A 19,687-nucleotide genomic window follows, 5' to 3' on the forward strand; every position below is an offset into this window, starting at 1 on the left:
CTCTTTCTTTACCTCCCTGAATACATACATAGTTTACTGTAGTATGCATATGCATTGCAATGCCCATTCCCAAATAGACATTATTTTCTTTTAGAAAGTCACCCTCTCTCTTTGCTATTTCTGATGATAGTACTATGCTTCTTCCTATTTCTCCACTCTCATTTTCTCTTGAGTACATATCAGTTTTTACTCCTATTGATTCACTGAAACTATTTAATATCACCAGTGATTCAAACACCACACACTCTAGGTTTTACCCCTGCTTTTGACTGTTCCTTCTAAATTTCTTTTGGAGATAAAAGATAAATAGCAAGTGTTGGTGAGGATGTGGAGTAAAGGGAACACTGGTACGCTATTAGTGGGAATGTAAATTAGTACAATCCTTATGGAAATCAGTAGGGAGGTTCCTCAAAAAATTGAAAACAGCGCTATCATCTGACCCAGCAATCCTACCACTAGCTATATATTCAAAAACTATAAAAATCAGCATATCAAAGAGATATCTGCACCCCTTTGTTCATTTCAGCATTATTCACAATAGCCAATATATGAAATCAGTCTAAGTATCCATCAACAGATGAAAGAATAAACAAAATGTGGCACATATACACACTGCAGTACTAGTCAATCTTCGAAAAGAAGGAAATCCTATCATTGGTGACAACACGGATAAACCTGACAGATACTATGTTAGGTGAAATAAGCCAGGCGCAGAAAGACAATTACTGCATTATCTTACTTATATGTGGACTCTAAAAATTCAAACTCATGGAAGCAGAGAATAGAATGATAGTTATCAGAGCCTGGGGGCTAGATGGATTAGGAAGATGTTAGTCAAACAATACAAAATTTCTGTTGAACAGGAGAAATAAACTCAGGAGATCTATTGTACGAATAATGACTATAATTCATAATAATGTATTATATACCTAAAAATTGCAAAGAGTAGATTTTAAATGTTCTCACCACAATAAATGAGAAACATGTGAGGTAATGGACATGTTAATTAGCTTGATTTAGCCTTTCCACAATGTATACGTAAATTAAAACATCATGTAGTATACCATAAATATGTACAATTTTTATTCATCAATTCAAAAACAAATACAATTTAAAATAAAAAAAAATACATTTCTTTTGCCCCAGAGATTTTTTTTTTTATTCAACTCTCCTATTCTAAGGAAACTCTAGAGATTTCAATCTCTCCAGTCTTGGAATGTTGGAAAGTCCCAGAGCTCCATTCTTGGTCTTATTCTCTCTATATTCATTCTCTGTTTTCTCTCATCTGGTCACATGATCTTAAATACATCATTTGCCCCAAATGTATATCTATAACCAGAACCTCTCCCCTGAACTCCAAACCTATATATCCAACTGCCTACTTGATATCAACAATCGATGCCTAATAAGCATCTCAAGGTCAGTATGTCCAAAATGAGCTCTTAAGATTCTTTCCAAAACAATTCCTTCACCTATAGTCTTCTGTATCTCACTGAAAGTAACTCTATCCTTCCAATCACTCTAGCTGAAAAACTCACCTCCCCCTTTTTTTTTTCCCAACTCCTACATCTGGTCCTACCATCTGTGAATCCTATCAGCAGTACCTTCAAAATAAAAACTCAAGTATTTTTCATTATCCTCACTGTCCCCATTTTGATGTAACAATCGTCTCCCTTCTAGATTAGTTCAGTAACCTCCTAACTAGTCTCTCTCCTTCAGGCCCTGTCGAATCAGCCTTTTTTCAACCCAGACAGATTATATTACTTTCATGCTGGAAACCTGCGAAGTGATCCAGCTCGCTCAAAGTCTTTACCATTACTTAAAAGATCCTACATGGTATGGCTCTCCATTATTTCACGTGTCTCCTTTCCGCCACTCATCCTCCCTCCAACCACACTGGCCCTCTGCAGTTCCCTGAACCCCTCAGGCACATTTCCACATCAGGACCTCGACGCTTGCTGGATCCTCTGCCTGGGATGTCCTTCTCCGAGACAGCTCCCTCACTTTATCCTTATCTTTATTCAAAATGTACCTTCTTAGTGAGGCTCCCCTGGCCACCTTATCATAGTTCAATATTCCCCAGCAATTTACATCTTTTTCCTCTTTGAGTTTTTGCACTTATCACTAGAACTATATTTGACTCCTGTGTTTTATTCATCTTGTTTCTCCCTCACTAGAGTGTAAGCTCCATGGGGACAGAAATTTTGTCCATTTTGTTCACAGTGTACCCCCAATGCATGCATGAGAGAGTCAGGCTGTGTGCAAGTCACATAGTGCTCAGAAATGAGTTATTGAATGATTCATAAATGAAGGAATACAGATGTTTTTATGAAAACAATGAAGAGGGAGAATGGAGTTATCTTAAGAAAGAAAATGATAGCTTTTTATTGGATACAATCATAATTTGTCTCTCATATTGTGAAGAATTCTACAACAATCCTGATTCTTACTGGTCTTTGAAGCTCCAACTCATGTTTCATCTTTTTCATGAACTCTTCCCTGATAGACTTAGTACTCAGGGATTCTTGTCCTTGCCCATCTCCTGAACCCTTACAGTCAGCATTAACCACTTACCACTTAAAGGCCTTGTATGGTACGTTAGCTGTACATGTGTATGTGTGTGGGTACACTTGCAAATTCTTTTTCCAGCCCAACTGTCATCTCTTTGAGAACATGACCCTTATCTTATACTTCTATGTATCCCTGTCTTCCCTCCACTGAGAACTCTTTTAATTCTCTGTATGTCTTTTATCTGTTTTTAATGGATACGAGGGGAACCAGAGCATCAAGATGTTTTTAAAAGTCAAGATTCACCAGGGCTCAGAGCACTGGACACTCCTAGCAGTCTACCAGGAGATACCAGTATGAATAACAGGGGAAGGTAAGAACATGCTAACGGCAACATTAGGATTGCAGTTTTTCTCTTTCTTTTTTTCTTCTCCCCCCTCCCCGCCCCCGCCAATTATTATTCTTTTTTATTTTGGTAACATAACATAGATAAAATTTGCCATCTTAACTAATTTTAAGTACAGTTCAGTGGTATTAAGTGCATTCCCACGGTTGTGAACCATTATCCCCATCTCTTTCTTACATAAGCCTTTTTAAATGTCTGCTTCAGAAGCAAGTTAAAGATTTTCATATTCTTCCTTACATGGCACCACTACATCAGTGGCAACCCCTAAATTCCTGGGAGCCAAAGCTGCCCTTCATTTTTTGTTTTTGTGTTTGCTTGTTTGTTTTCTAAAGCTACCTCAGGACTTTAAGACACCATAATTACTGAAAAGGGATCCTGGCACTGGACATGCTAACTAGATAGGAATAGGCAAATATAGAAAACCATCAAAAAGTGTCAAGTAACAGCAAGCCTGGCAAATAACTTTTAAAATTGTGCCAAATAAAGTTAAAGATAACTTCAAGTAAGTTTACATGACCAAGAAAGCTTCACTGTAACAGTTTGTTTTCATTTCCCAAAGGTTATTTTATAAATTTATTACAAGTGTTTCACAACAAGTAATTTTGTGCAACAGAGGTTTTCTCCTCATCCTTGTCCATTTAACAGTTGTCCTGTATGATGAGTTACCTCATTCTATGTTCCCGTTAATTGCACACCAGGTAAACCAAGTGAGGTTGCTGAGCCATTATAACCAACCTCTTTACCTCTCCACTGGCCTCCAGCAAGCAGCATTTCCCCTTAATCTCCTATTCCTCTCCCTGTGAAACATTTTAATAGGTTTCTTTTGCTTTTTTGTTTTGTTTTTTTGAGACAGAGTCACTCTGTCACCCAGGCTGGAGTGCATTGGCGTGATCTCCACTCACTGCAACCTCCACCTCCTGGGTTCAAGCAATTCTCCTGCCTCAGCCTCCTGAGTAGCTGGGATTACAGGCGTGTGCCACCATGCCTAGCTAATTTTTATATTCTTAGCAGAGACAGGGTTTCACTATGTTGGCCAGGCGGGTCTCGAACTCCTGACCTCAAGTGATCACTTGCCTCGGCCTCCCAAAGTGCTGGGATCACAGGCGTGAGCCAAGGCGGCTGGCCTCAATAGGTTTCTGTTTTCTGTTTTTTGTTTTTTGACGGAGTCTAGCTCTGTCGTCAGGTTAGAGTGCAGTGGCATGATCTCGGCTCACTGCAACCTCCGCCTTCCAGGTTCAAGTGATTCTCCTGCCTCAGCCTCCTGAGTAGCTGGGATTACAGGCGCCCGCCACCACACCCAGCTAATTTTTGTATTTTTAGTAGAGACGGGGATTTCACCATGTTGGTCAGGCTGGTCTCGAACTCCTGACCTTGTGATCTGCCCACCTCAGCCTCCCAAAGCGCTGGGATTACAGGCAGGAGCCACCAAGCCTGGCCCTCAAGAGGTTTTTTAAAAAACAAACTCATAAGTTATTTATTAAATACATACAAGTAAGTCCAGAAGAAGGCACCGGGAAAAGGTATTGCCTGTGTAGTACAAATTTGCTGTCCAGGGCAATCCTCCTCAGGAAGCCATATTTGCAGCACTTCAAAGCAAAGGCTTTGAGCCATGTAGGCTTCAATTCCCATCCTGATCCCTCCACTCATGAGCTGCACAACTCAGAAAAGACACCATATCTCTGAACTTCACCTCCAGACACTGGAAAATGGAGTGTAATAGCAGTAGTTACTTCTCATGATGTTTGTAAAGGTTAAATGCAATAGGTGCAACTGTAGCTCTAAGTTCTGTGCCCATATACAGTAAAATGTTTGATAAGAATTCATGAAGCATACTAATAAATAATTATTAGTATTATTATTATGTAAGAGGAAGAAAAAGGAGCAGCAATATAAAAATCAATCATTACTCTTGAAGTGGGGAGAATAAATTTTAAACTGCACCCCTTCACTAACAAACTGTGAGTAGGAAAAAAAACTGCTTAAGAATTTGATCACAGTCTGGGCAACACAGTGAGATTCTGTCTCTACAAAAAATTTAAAAATTAGCCAGGTGTGGTGGTGCATGTCTGTAGTCCTACCTTCTCAAGAGGCTAAGGTGGGAGGATCCCGTGAGCCCAGGAGTTCAAGGTTGCAGTGAGCCATGATCATGCCACTGCACTCCAGCCTAGGCGACAGGGTGAGACTCTGTATCCAAAGGGGAAAACAAAACAAAAAAAAGATCATCAAGAATTTGATTTTCTTTCTCCAAAAATCAAAGCTTTTACCAGTTCTTCATATCGCATTTCCTGGGGACCAGGATAGAGAATAACCCAGTGACAGAGTTGCAAGCTATGAAAGGGGAGGCCTGGAGTTCATCCTGATTGGCAGGTTGAAATGAGCCTAGATTACTGAATGAAAGAGCAGGAATTTGGGGAGTTGCCTCTGGGTAACTCCAAGGATGCAGGACCCTGGAAACTGAGGAGAGGGAGATGATGAGCTCTCCAGTTACTGAAGAAAGACCAGCAATATTAAGACAGTTTAGGGCCCTTAGCCAGACTGTAGTCAGTAAAATGTGCCCTGTGATGGAAAGTGGTTAGTAAACTGTGTTTGGAGAAATCGTGTCTCCTGTCAACTTTGACTTCCTTGTTCTGAGCTGTAATCATTCTATGATCCCTAGACCTTCTTCTTGTTTTTTTTTTTTGGAGACAGAGTCTGGCTCTGTTGCCCTGGCTGGAGTCCAGTGGCACAATCTCAACTCACTGCAACCTCTGCCTCCTGGGTTCAAGCAATTCTCCTGCCTCAGCCTCCTGAGTAGACGGTATTAAAAGCACGTGCCACCTGAGCCACCATGCCCAGCCTAATTTTTGTATTTTTAGTAGAGACGAGGTTTCACCATGTTGGCCAGACTGGTCTCAAACTCCTGACCTCAAGTGATCCGCCTGCCTCAGACTCCAAAAGTTCTGGGATTACAGGCATGAGCCACCACACCCAGCCCCTACAACCTTCGTTAATAGTCTGTTGTGCACATTGCCTTGTCGGTGGTGCATGAGGCAATGGGGAAGCAGGCGCTGGGGCAAATCTGGGGTCATGTGGGCAGGGAAAAGCCAGGAGCCAAAGGGCAGGAGATTGGTGAGGAGAAAATGAAATAAAAGAGTTAATATGAATTATGAGTTTGAAAGACAGGAGAGAATAGAAGCTCTAACAGGAATCCTAGAAAGTACTGGGGAGGGCACTAGACCGACAACATGTGATGGGATGAAAGCTTCAGTTAAGCTGTTTGGACCAGATGTTAAAGAAAAATATGAAAGCTGGAGGACTCAGGGATACTATGATTACAATTGTTAATTCACATATCTGCTACTAACTTAAAATTTTATGTAACTGTTCACTTATATTTGGTCAGATCTAATTACAAAATGTTAGCTAAGAATCATCAGCTAGGAAGTTAAAATTTACAAGGATATTTTACTTAAAACATGTGGACATGGTGATTATTTGATCAAAACTCTTACATTTAAATAAGGCAAAAGTACAAATCAGTAACTATTTTAAAAGATCATATAATATATTGAAAGCATGCCAGGCGTGGTGGCTCACACCTATAATCCCAGCCCTTGGGGAGGCTGAGGCTGGAGGATCGCTTTAGCCCAGGAGTTCGAGACCAACTTGGGCAAGTCTCTACAAAATTTAAAAATTAGCCAGGCATGGTGGTGTGCGCCTGTAGTCCCAGCTACTGAAGAAGCTGAGGCAGAAGGATCACTTGAGCCCAGGAATTCGAGGCAGTGAGTTGTGATCATGCCCCCACACTCCAGCCTGGGCAATAGAAAGACCTTGCCTCAAAAAAATAAAATAAAAACTAATATGTATTCATGTGTGTGTATATACATGTATTTTTATATGTGTGTGTGTATATATGTATATATAAAGAGAGAGAGAAAAAGCAAAATTCATGTAGGAATCAGCCTAAGCCAATGCAAATTCCAGTTTTGCTGCTTTGTGTGAGTTGGAAAACTCACTTAAGTTGGCAAATTTCCATGAGTCTTATCTGTCAGTGAGGACAAGGAAGCCCCTGTCTGTCAGGCTGGACATATACAACCCTCACACCTGACCCCACCATTCATTCATCAGTGGGCTCCCTCCATTACTGAAGCTGCCATCTCTCCAGCCCTCTTGGATTTTTTTGGACTCTCTAAAATCCTCTGTGGATTTTTTTTTTTGGCTTGAACATCCCCTAAGAGTCTGGGCCTGGCTCACTCATTCAGTTTCTGCAGCTCCTTCACTCCACCCCTCCCCACTGCCTTGGACGTGGACTTCCTACTGCAGACACCATTCCTGCCACTGCACCTGCTCACGCCCAAGAAGCCCAGCCTCAGGAAGTAGACAAGATTTTGACAATAACACCCACCACTAGGTTCCCATCATAATCAAATGAAATCATGTCTACAGAAGTTTTGTATAAAAATAAGGCTTTAGAACATGATTTTGTATTAGTCGTCACAAAAAGATGCCTAAATACCCCATGTTTTATATTAAGTCCTTCCAGCTTGGATTTAAATATATATATGCTAATCTAGATAGTGTGCTTTCAGTTGCTATTTCTCTTGTGATGACATTCTCAACAGAATACTCCTTAACTGAGATTTTAGCACCTTAGTCCAGGACATAAGTTCTACTAGATGATTCCAGGTGCCAAGTCATTTGGTAGCTGTAACTGAGCAACCCAGCATTCCTCAGGTTTGTGTAAAGTTGATGCACTGGGGTATTCTAAGTAAGAAACAGAATTTTGCCAATCATTGAAAGTTAAAATAGCTGAGCATGGTGGCTTATGCCTGTAATCCCAGCATTTTGGGAGGCTGAAGGAGGCGGATCACTTGAGCCTAAGAGTTTAAGACCAGTCTGGGAAACATGTCAAAACCCTGTCTCTGTAAAAAACGCAAAAATTAGCAGGGCATGGTGACACATGCCTGTGGTCCCAGCTACTCAGGAGGCTGCATTAGGAGGATTATTTGAGCCCCGGGAGGTGGAGGCGATGGTGAACTGAGATCCCACCATTGCACTCCTACCTGGGTGATAGAGTGAGACTGTCTCAAAAAAAAAAAAAAGGTTAAAATTATTTTAAGATTGTCAAGAAATTTAGTATTAAATTCATTACTGGAAAAAGAAACAGTCAACATAACATTTGTAGAGGGCAATTGCAAGCACTTTCGGGAAACTAAGTCTATTCACACAGACTCTGGTTATAGCCGGTTTCATTAAGGCTGTCTTTTCCCACCCAAACACTGTCCCGTCTGTCAACTATAGTCACTGGCTAACTCAGCCACAAAAGCTCCCTGTCATTTCTGGACAGGATTCTGACAGCTTCCAGAGCATCAATTCTGTCACTAACACTTATTTCTCTCCAACCTACATAAGATTATATTAACTCAACCAGGCTAGAGACCTTCTTGTTCTGTTAAGATCAACCTTTAGGCCAGACCTGTCTCTCGCTCTGAGTTTTTCTGCAGGGTCCACTTCAAGGCCTCTCCTTCCTGCTCCCTTTCAGCTGCCTCAGTCAGTGACTCAGTTCATGGTAGTCACGCTCAAGAACACACAAAAAAATGTTTCCCTCGGTTAACACTCCATTAGCTTTGGAGGTGAGTGACTTTGGAGGTGTGCTTCTGCTAAATTATAACTGGCACATTCAGGTCAATTTCCCTCCTCTGTCTATTCTGACATATTTCTCTCTGGGGCAGTAAGAACTGCCACTTCTCTCCCGGAACCACCGGCTGTGCAGAGAATTCCTCAGCCAGGTGACTGCTGAGCTGCCCAGGTGGGGGAGCATTCCAAACTAACTCCCTTGAAGAACACTCATACTTCCAAGTGTCCCTCATGCATGTCATGAAAACTCACACAACACTGAAGGTGCGTCATGCTTATTTTCCACACAGAGGATACCCCGGAACCTTTTGCTGATTTCTGTAGGAATAACACAATATGCGTTAGTGCTTGCTAATAATAATTAAGCTCAGTGAACTAGTCCATGTAGGATATCATGCAAAATTGACTGGACTTGGAAACTAACTGGAAATGGAGGTGAGAGAGGTTTTACATAAGGTTGAGTAGAGTGAGGAGGCGGGTGGTGAAGCCTTTACGTGAAAATGGAATTTCAGGAGTGGGAGCAGGATGGGAGAGGGATTGAAAGGTGGAGGAGCAGGGAATGAAATTGATTTTAGATATGTTGTGTTTGAGATACCTACAAAATGAGAATTGAGAACTGAAATGTAAAAGAAAGGTAGAGGCTGGAGAAACTGATTTGAGAATGATCATTGTAAGAGATTATTCCTGAAGCCAGGGAAGTAGTTAAGAATTGCAGAAAAAAGAAGACAGAGGAAGAAAAGAGAAAGCTAATCTGTAAGACATGTTGCCATGCTTCTTTTGTCTGTCCCCTTTTGGGCACACGTCTATTTATGGAAGAATGAGTAAGTGTTGTGACTAGAGAGAGCTTAGGATGGATGGAGAGACAGAGCACGATACAAGAACAAGACTGAGGAGGACACATTTCAGTTAAGGAAGTCCTTATTTTCTCAGCTTTATCATTAGAAGTTAAGCCATTCTCTTAACACCAACCAGGAATTCAGTAGTAAATTAATTCCCAGAATATGAATCAGTCAGCATAGCAATTGTGGAGAGAAATTGCAAGCACTTTATGCTAAGTCTACTCTCATACCCAGTAAAGTACACAAGTCCTGCTAAAACTCTCTGCATCACCCAGGCCCCCACAAATTTATTTATTCACACTGGACAAGGAAGCTTAGTAATCTACTAGACAAATCCAGAAAACAAAACTCTATTCTATCTGTGGTTAGACAATAAAAACCCAATTTATTTTTTTTCTACAAGATCTCAGAAAAGTCCACCTAAAATTTTGCATGCAAGCATTGATTTGTTCAATCAAAATCATTATTTTCCCCATGATAACAAAATCTAGATTGAAAATGTTAACTTTCACTTTAAAGTTATTCAACTGTGCTCGATACTAGCAGCAAAGAACGTGGTTTCTACCTGCTATATGTCAGTCATACTGTAAACTTCTAGAATTATAACAGTATTACGTCTAGGTTAAGTCTGTACTTGCATTGCCCAATAAAAAACACAGATTACTGGTTCAGTTTCTGCTTCATCTCACTGGACACTCAAGGATCTCCCACATGGAACTTTTTGCCAAGCCCTACAACAATTCAGTAGAGTCTCACTGAAAATTGCTATTCTGTGCATCTCCTTTTGTTAACATGACTATAACAGAAAAGAAGAGAATGAAATACAGGCCCACGCCAGGCGCAGTGGCTCACGCCTGTTATCCCAGCACTTTGGGAGGCTGAGGCGAGTGGATCACCTAAGGTCAGGAGTTCAAGTCCAGCCTGGCCAACATGGTGAAACCCCATCTCTACTAAAAATAAAAAATTAGCCAGACATGGTGGTGGGCTCCTGTAATCTCAGCTACTCAGGAGGCTGAGGTGAGAGGATCACTTGAGCCCAGGAGGTTAAGGTTGAAGTGAACTGAGATTGTGACACTGCATTCCAGCTTGGGTGACAACGTGAGACTCTGTCTCAAAAAAAAAAAGAAAAGAAATACAGCCATCAGATATATCATCTTCTCTCTCCTTGAATCTGATCCACTCACATTCCCAGATATTCTTATTGGACTGGTTTGTTGTTAATAGTTTCAGGCTCAGCTGTTTAGCATAGAGACTCCCAAACACAACTCTTTTTTTTTCTCTCTCTCACACAACCTGATGATGGACAGTCCTGAAAGTCAACAGCTCTGCTCCCTGAGATCATCCAGGGACCCACATTCTTTCTACCTTCTTGTCCCCACTGTATCCAAAAGCTGCTGTTTACATCCCCATTTTCAAAGCTAGCTAACCACCACCATGGCCTGCAAAAGAAGGAAGTAGAAAGTGGAGGTAGCACATTTCACTTCTGCTCACCCTCCACTGGCCAGAGGTTGGGAAATATAGTCCCTAACCGGACACTGTGCTCACTGAAATTAATAGGTATATAGGGGTTTTTTAACTGAAAGAAGAAGGAGAGAATGGACTTTGGGAGACAATGAGCAGTCTCTACAGCAGCTAGTTCAGATTTAGGCTTAGAAATGCCAGGCTCAGCTGGGCACGGTGGCTCACACCTGTAATCCCAGCACTTTAGGAGGCCAAGGTGGGTGGTTCGCTTGAGCCCAGGAATTCGAGACTAGACTGGGCAACATGGCAAAACCCCATCTCTGCAAAAAATACAAAACTTATCTGGGCACAGTGACACACACCTGTAGCCCCAAGTGAGAATCGCACCTCAGTCCCCTTACCCCTGAGAACAGGGGCCCGAGTACAGAGGACAGGGGTCCAAGTACAGGGGTCAGCGGGCCAAATACAGAGGTCAAGGGGCTGAGTACAGGGTTCAGGGGGCCAAGTACAGTGGTCAGGGGGCCAAGGTGCAAGGATCACTTGAGCCCTGGAGGCAGAGGTTACAGTGAGCTAAGATTGCACCACTGCACTCCAGCCTAGGTGACAGAGTGAGAACCTGTCTCAAAATAAAAAGAAAATGCCAGGCTCACCCAGTCAGATCACAAAGACATAGACATTTTTCATGTGAGATCTCTGAGAAGCCTCAGCTATGGGTGCAGTATTAATCATGTCTCCAGGAAAGATATTATGTCTCAGGTATTGTGCCAAGCACCTTATATACATGAGCCCATATAACCCTCACAGCAAACATGTGATATGGATACCACCGTTTTCATTTTAGGGATATGAAAAAATGTATTTAGAGTAGTAAGGCATCTTTCCCAAGCTCAGACAGCTACGTGGCAGCATCAGAGGATAGGGTAGAGGGAGAAATAAACTAGACAATTGGGCAAAGCTTCAAGCTAATAGGAATGGGATTGAAAGTAAGGATCCATGAGGTACTGGAGTGTGGACCAGGAACCAAGGACAATGGCAGAAGGTCATTCAGCTTGGATGACCCATGATGCTAGAATTAAATAAATAAGCCCTGGACTGCTTCTCACTAAGACACTGAGCAAGGGATGTGCTTACCTTGGGGCCCACCAAACCCTGAATCTAGTAGTAACTCACCTCTTTTGCCCCAGCTCACTGGGTGGGGAAACTCTTGTATGGTGCTGTAATTAGTTTCCCAGTTTCAGGACCAGGAAGGGACTCTGCCCCTATTCAGTCATGCAGCACATGTATTGGTGCCATCCTTTGATCAGACCTTGGGAATGTAGAGGTCAACAAGAACAAAATCTTTCCTTCTCTCACAGGATGCATGGAAGAGAAAGCAGACACTAGATATTGTGCCCACGATAGTGGGTAGCAAATGTTGTGATAGGGAAAATGCCAACTGATGAGGGCCATGGCCTTCCTGATGTGAAGAGAGAGGTGCCCTCCAACAGGAGGGAGGGGCTCATTCACAACCAGGAGGGAGGGATCCTTTCACAACCAGGAGGGAGAAGCCCATTCATAACCAGGAGGGAGGGGTCCATTCACAACCAGGAGAGAGGGGTGCATTCATCACCAGGAGAGAGGGGCCCATTCACAACCAGAAGGTAGGGGCACTTCATCAGGACGGAGGGGCCCATTTATAACAAGGAGGGAAGGGGCTCATCCACAACCAGGAGGGAAGGCCCGTTCTTTCCAGAGAACTAAAGGAGAATGGTTTAAACAACTGGCCAGGAAGACTGTGAAGACTGAGAACAAGGATGAGCTGACATAATAACCAGAGAAGTATTCTGCTGTGTAGACCACAGAACACAAGTACTGCTGCTTTAAGTCACTGTTCTATGGTTGCAAAAAGAAGATGACATAAGAGTTTTTAAAAGGACCCAATAATCAAATTATTGTACTGTTGACTTTCTTCTTGAAACCTCATTTCCAAAATCCTGACTCTGATTTATTTTAATTTGATCTTTTATCAAGGACTATCTTTTTCTAGCGACCCTTGCCTCCCTGGTATTGATGCTTTCATTTAATCCCTTCGCCTTCACTGATCTGACTCCTTTCCCCTATCACTTTTTCCTGGGGCAACCAGTGCTTATGACAGACAACATCATCTAAGTAAACAGTTGCTACAAAATGTTAGTGACAATCACTACTGCTAATGAAAGTAAACTACAAGAATATTTGTATCATCAGTCTAACTGTCAGAGGTGTTCGAACAAGAGCAACTCCATTTTGAATAGGGGCTGGATAAAATAAGGCTGAGACCTACTGGGCTACATTCCCAGAGGGTTAAACATCCTAAGTCACAAGATAAGATAGGAGGTCAGCACAAGATACAGGTCATGAAGACCTTCTGACAAAACAGTTTGCAGTAAAGAAGCTGGCCAAAACCCACCAAAAGCAAGAGAGCGATGAGAGTGACCTCTGCTCTCCTCACTGCTACACTCCCACTAGCACCACGACAGTTTACAAATGCCATGGCAACATCAAGAAGTTACCCTATATGACCTAAAAAGGGAGGCATAAATAATCTACCCCTCGTTTAACATATAATAAAGAAATAACCATAAAAATCGGCAACCTGGGCCAGGCGCAGTGGCTCACTCCTGTAATCCCAGCACGTTAGGAGCCTGAGGCGGGTGGATCACCTGAGGTCAGCAGTTTCAGACCAGCCTGGCCAACACAGTGAAACCCCATCTCTACTATAAATACAAAAATCAGCCAGGCATGGTGGTGGATGCCTGTAATCCCAGCTACTCAGGAGGCTGAGGCAGGAGAATCACTTGAACCCGGGAGGTGGAGGTTGCAGGGAGCCGAGATCACACCACTGAACTCCAGCCTGGTGACGGAGTGACACTCTGTCTCAAAAAAAAAAAAAAAAAGGGCAACCTGCAGCACTCAAGCTGCTCTGCCTATGGAGTACCCATTCTTTTATTCCTTTACTTTCTTAATAAACTTACTTTCACTTTATGGACTTGCCTGAAATTCTTTCTCGCATGAGATCCAATAACCCTCTTCTGGGGTCTGGACTGGGACCTTTTTCCAGTGACACAACTATAACACTCCTTGAACACTTTCAGTTTAAAGTATCTTTCCCACATGTTCTTAGGAGCAGAAACATACACTATTGTAAAGGAGAATTAAGTGACATAATGAACAGTGTTGGTGTCATTACCCACACGAGCTAAGATTGCAGACTGTTAGGTAAAGAATGGGGAAGGCAGCCAGGCACGGTGGCTCACGTCTATAATCCCAACACTTTGGGAGGCCAAAGCGGATGGATCATTTGAGGTCAGGAATTCAAGACCAGCCTGGCCAACATGGTGAAAAACCCCATCTCTACTAAAAATACAAAACATTAGCCTAGCATGGTGGTGGGTGCCTGTAATCTCAGCTACTCAGGAGGCTGAGGCAGGAGACTCGCTTGTCCCCAGGAGGCAGAGGTCGCAGTGAGCCGAGATGGCGCCACTGCACTCTAGCCTGGGCCACAGAGCAAGACCCCATCTTCAAAAAACAAAAAAAGAAGAAGAAGAACGGGGAAGGCTACACAGTGTGTGTCCTGGAGTGTAGACCCTCATTATTGAGTAGGTCCAGAATTAACTCAGTTGAAAGAGCAATGACAGAACAAAAAAAATCCCTTGGCAAAAAGTAAAAAACAGCAAAAAATTTAAGAAGCTGTGTTTGCAACTTCAGAGGGTGCTAAGATTTGAATATTTGTCACCTCCAAAAACTCATGTTAAAATTTAATCTCCAATTGTCAGTTTTATCAGACTGGACTTTTATCATGATTGAGCCATGAGGGGTCTGCTCTCATGAATGGACTTATCCATTCATGGATTAATGGGCATCGTGGGAGTAGGACTGGTGGCTTTATAGGAAGAAGAAGAGAGACAAGAACCAGCACTCTCAACCCCTCACCATGCGATGCTCTGCACCACCTTGAGACTCTGCACAGAGTCCCCACAAGCAGAAAGCCCTCACCAGATGTAGCCCCTTCACCTTGGACTTGTCAGCCTCCATAATTGTAAGAAATAAATTTCTTTACTTTGTAATTTACCCAGTCTCAGGTACTCTGTTATAAGCAACAGAAAATGGGCTAAAACAGAGGAGTAAGTTCTCCATTTTGGGGTACTTTATACCTCAGACTGTGTTGCTGTATACACTGCAAATTCTTCATCCCACAAGTACTTATTGAATACCTACTACGTACCACACCATCTGATGGGTACTGAAAATAACACAGAAACAGATGCAGTTCTTGCCATGTGGACAGGTAGACATTCAAATAAATCTATGATCATAAACTGTGATAAAGGCTATGGAGGAAAGTTAAAGTTTGATGAACAGTTTGAAATGACAGTAATTTAGATTAGGAAGCCAGGGAAAGCATCTATGGAGAAAACACTGAAGCCCCAAATAAATAGGAACAGGCCAGCAAAGTGACAGGAAGTGAGAATGGCGGAGAGCACTGAACACAGATGAACACAGAATTAGACGATCTGGGCTCCCGTACTCCCGTAGAGGGGAGCAAGGCTCCTGTATTCTGCAGCACCTTCGCTCCCTGGGCTGCAGCAACCCAAGAGGGCTATAAAAGATCATTTTCTAGGCCGGGCACAGTGACTCACACCTGTAATCCCAGCACTTTGGGAGGCCAAGGCTGGTGGATTACCTGAGGTCAGGAGTTTGAGACCAGCCTAGCCAACACAGGGAAACCTCATCTCTACTAAAAATAAAAAAAAAAAAAAAAAAAAAAAATTAGCCAGGCATGGTGGTGCATGCCTGTAGTCACAGGTACTCCAGAGGCTGAGGCAGGAGAATCGCTTGAACCTGAGAGAGGGAGGTTGCAGTGAGCCAAGATCGCACCACTGCACTCCAGTCTGGACGACAGAGCAAGACTCTGTCTCAAAAAGAGAAAAAATTAGCTGGGCAGGGTGCCATGCGCCTGTAGGCCTAGCTACTCAGGAGGCTGAGGCAGGAGAAACGCTTGTACCCAGGAGACGGAGGTTGCAGTGAGCCGAGAGCACGCCACTGCACTCCAGCCTGGGCAACAGAGTAAGACTCCGTCTCAAAAAGACAAAACATCTGCTTCTCAACACAGGTCACCAGACCTTCAGAGGTAGGTTGTTCTCTGCCTTTAGAGCCAAGATAGGAGGGAAGAAGCTACAGACGGTTTGAATTCTGACTGTGAGGTTGTCACTAAGTCAATCCTTGAACTCTCAGGTAGAATTAATCGTTAGATATTCTGACTTCCCCTAATGTTTTGACTGCATTTTTCTGTCTCACTGCTGCTGTATTATAATTACATCTTTACACATTTTTCTCCATTTTAGCTTTTGAGGTTATAGAGCACAGAAATATGTTACTTCTATTTATACCCCTGGAGTCTAGCACACTGCCTGGAAAAGAGTAGCTGTTCTATAGATGTAAAATAAACAAATGCATGAAAAAACACATTAATTCATCAGTCAGTTGTTAGGCTCTATAGAATTTTTTTATAATTTGAGTTGATATAGGTTTACATACATTATGTATTTTTATGTGAAAGTGTCTAAAGATAACAGTTTAATAAGAAATAGCTTCTTTATTGAATGTTTCTCAAAATCTTAATGAAAGAAAAGAAAATGGAAAAATATGCTCACCTAACCATTGGGTATGCTACTAGTTATTTTCTTAAAGAAATGTCAGTGCAGACTGGGCACGGTGGTTCATGCCTGTGATCCCAGCACTTTGGGAGGCCAAGGCGGGTGGATCACTTGAGGCCAGGAGTTCGAGACCAGCCTGGCCAACATGGTGAAACCCCGTCTCCACTAAAAATACAAAAATTAGCCGGGCGTGGTGGTGTATGCTTGTAATCCCAGCTACTCAGGAGGCTGAGGCAGGAGAATGGCGTGAACCTGGGAGGTGGAGGTTGCAGTGAGCTGAGATTGTGCCACTGCACTCCAGCCTGGGCGACAGAGCTAGACTCTGTCTCAAGAAAAAAAAAAGAAAGAAAAGAAATGTCAGTGGGTTATGAAGGCAAATCAACTGAAGATACAGAGCCCTCCAAATCACCACCTGCCTCCAAAAATAAATGCATCCAGCTGCAAAAAAACAAGTCAGCACTGAGTTCTTCTGTGCATTCATTGAAAATCTGATGATTTTGACGAGGAAAAGACTTATATTCCAAACTAATAGCCTATGAATGCAATTATTCACAAAACGTCCTATTTGGAATCATTACATTTTGCACAGCAATGACAGCCATCCACAGTTGCTGAGACTCTCACCACTGACAATGGCTGGATATCAAGTGTAATAGGACCAGACGCAGCAAACAAATTAAAATGTGTGTCTTTGTCGAATGATACTGTTTCAAGGAGTGTAAGTGACATGGCAATTAATGTCTGTGAACAGCTGGTTTTAAAGATTAAAGAAAGTGATTATTTTGCCCAGGCAATGGACAGATACACCTAAATGTGCTGAGATGCTGACATTTTAAGTCACATTTCTGTGAAATACTATGGATAAGAGCATGCTGTTTAGAAAAATTTAGTCCAGTATTACAACAGAAGACCATTTTGAAATATTTCAAGAGACAACCAAAAATTTCCATATGCCAACTGGGAATTGTATATTGCTGTTTATATGGTTCAGAGAGTAATTACAGACTTCTCAAAACAGGAAATTATTTGATTACAAAGAATGATTCAGATCCTTTTTTTTTCTTCTTCTTCTTTTTTTTTATGAGATAGACTTGCTCTGTCACCCAGGCTGGAGTGCAGTAGTGTGATCTCGGTTCACTGCAGCCTCCACCTTCCAGGTTCAAGCAGTTATCATACCTCAGCCTCCTGAGTAGCTGGAACGACAGGTACGTGCCACCACACATGGCTAATTTTTGTATTTTTAGTAGAGACGGGGTTTTGCCATGTTGGCCAGGCTGGTCTTAAACTCCTGGCCTCAAGTCATCCACCCTCGTCGGCCTCCCAAAGTGCTGGGATTACAGGCATGAGCCACCACACTGGCAGATTCAGATTCCTATTGGTTTTTAAAAGGGAGAGAGAGAGAGAGAGAGAGAGAGAGAGAGACAGAGAGAAAACATGTTTCCCCATAGCGGGAGGACTATCATCAGTTTTAACGGGAGCAACCCTCAAAATGGCTATGTAATAAAGAAGTGCGAAGGCCATGAGTATAAAGAATATCCAAGTCCAATTATCAGTATCTCTTTAAACCAAAATGTCTCCACAAGCAAACTGGCATAGTAAGCATAGTGATCAAACCCACAACAGTATAGTCACAACATCCCAAGGGACACACCCTGTGAACTTCCGTATCTTAAGAACATTCTAGAACAGTAGCACAGACTAGCAATGGATTGTGGGGGTTTTGGGGTTTTTTGTTGTTTTTTTTTTTTTTTTTTAAGACGGATTTTGTTCTTGTCTCCCAGGCTGGAGTACAATGGCACGATCTTGGCTCACTGCAACTTCTGCCTCCAGGGTTCAAGCCATTCTCCTGCCTCAGCCTCCCGAGTAGCTGGGATTACAGCCACCCACCATCACGCCTGGCTAATTTTTTGTATTTCTTAGTAGAGATGGGGTTTCACCATGTTGGCAGACTGGTCTCAAACTCCTGACCTCAGGTGATTCACCCGCTTCAGACTGTGTTTTAAAGGATAGTTTTCACAAAGCAGTCATACTCCTGTCACTTAAGAGGTTTATTCCTTGGAAAATGAGGTCAATTCATTCACATACCAAATATGTGTTAAGGTCTTTCTTCTGCAACTCAGATGCCTCCAAATGACAGTTTCACAACGATCTTGACTTCACACTCCAGGAAATGTACAAACTAGGGAGTTGCTTCCACACAGCCAATGCTCATATTATGCTTTCATACATACAAACATTTGTAGAAGATTTTTAAAGAGATGATTACACACTTTAAACTTTCCTGAATTTTATTCCTTATTTGAAAAAATGTGACAAATGCATTGCCCTGAGACCAGTCAAGACCTAATTTCAGACAGTATGCATGACCTTAACCCTCTTTCTTGCCAAGGCAGGCCCTTTTATAATTGTTTAAAATGAGTAACTTTTGCTTCTTCTCTTCATAGAGATATTTTTATCTCAGGTCTCTCAGGGGCCCAACAGTAAGCCCACAAGCTGTCTTCATCACAGAAGACCTAGGAGACTGTAGGACTCCTAGTCCTGTTATGGGAATAAGTTGTCTGCTATTCGCACTGTTATCCTAGATTTCTTAAGACATACTTGCCAATTAGGCCTCATCCATGACCTTGTTTCATAAGAAATAGCTAAAAAAATGCAAGTAAGTATATGAAGTGAATTAGTTAGAAATGAAATCTTTGAGACAATAAGTCTTCACCTTGATCATGAAGAAGGTGTCAGGGCAATACCTCAAACAAAGGTGGGAACAAGCACCTCTTTGTTGTAAACCTTGCCTGAAAAGAAGAGGCCATGACAGAGGAATGGCATGCATAGGTAGAGAGGCAATAAGCTGGTCGGTCTCCCTTATTGTAAAGCAAAGGAACTCAGATTTGATCAGGCAGGTAAATTCTTCAGTAGAAGAATAGCAGACTAACAAATATCTGAGAAAATTTAATCTATTAACAAAAAAGATGCAAGAAAATGAAGTGAAAGGAAACTGAGCTACAGGATTATCTCGATAATTTGAACACACAGTGATGAAAACTGGAAAGGTCTACAGTTTTGCAAACAATGGGAGAGAACCCCATCTAAGTGATACTGTCCATAGTGAATCAGCAGACACTGGAAACTGACCAGATAGAAGCCTAATATACATATGCAACAAACCTGCAAGTTGTGCACATGTA

General features: G+C 42.3%; 1 long non-coding RNA gene across 1 annotated transcript in view; it reads right to left on the minus strand.

The window, feature by feature from the left end:
- Positions 1-10,066: 10,066 nt before the first annotated feature.
- Positions 10,067-19,687, minus strand: part of LOC105510890 — a 29,753-nt gene continuing 20,132 nt past the window's right edge. Inside the window, exons 2-3 of the long non-coding RNA XR_001001626.1 lie at positions 12,001-12,136; positions 10,067-10,475 (exon numbers count right to left, since the gene is read on the minus strand). This is a non-coding gene — a long non-coding RNA (uncharacterized LOC105510890). The remainder of the gene's footprint in view (positions 10,476-12,000; positions 12,137-19,687) is intronic.

This window comes from Colobus angolensis, unplaced genomic scaffold (assembly GCF_000951035.1).
Source record: "Colobus angolensis palliatus isolate OR3802 unplaced genomic scaffold, Cang.pa_1.0 Scaffold194, whole genome shotgun sequence".
Taxonomy (NCBI): domain Eukaryota; kingdom Metazoa; phylum Chordata; class Mammalia; order Primates; family Cercopithecidae; genus Colobus; species Colobus angolensis.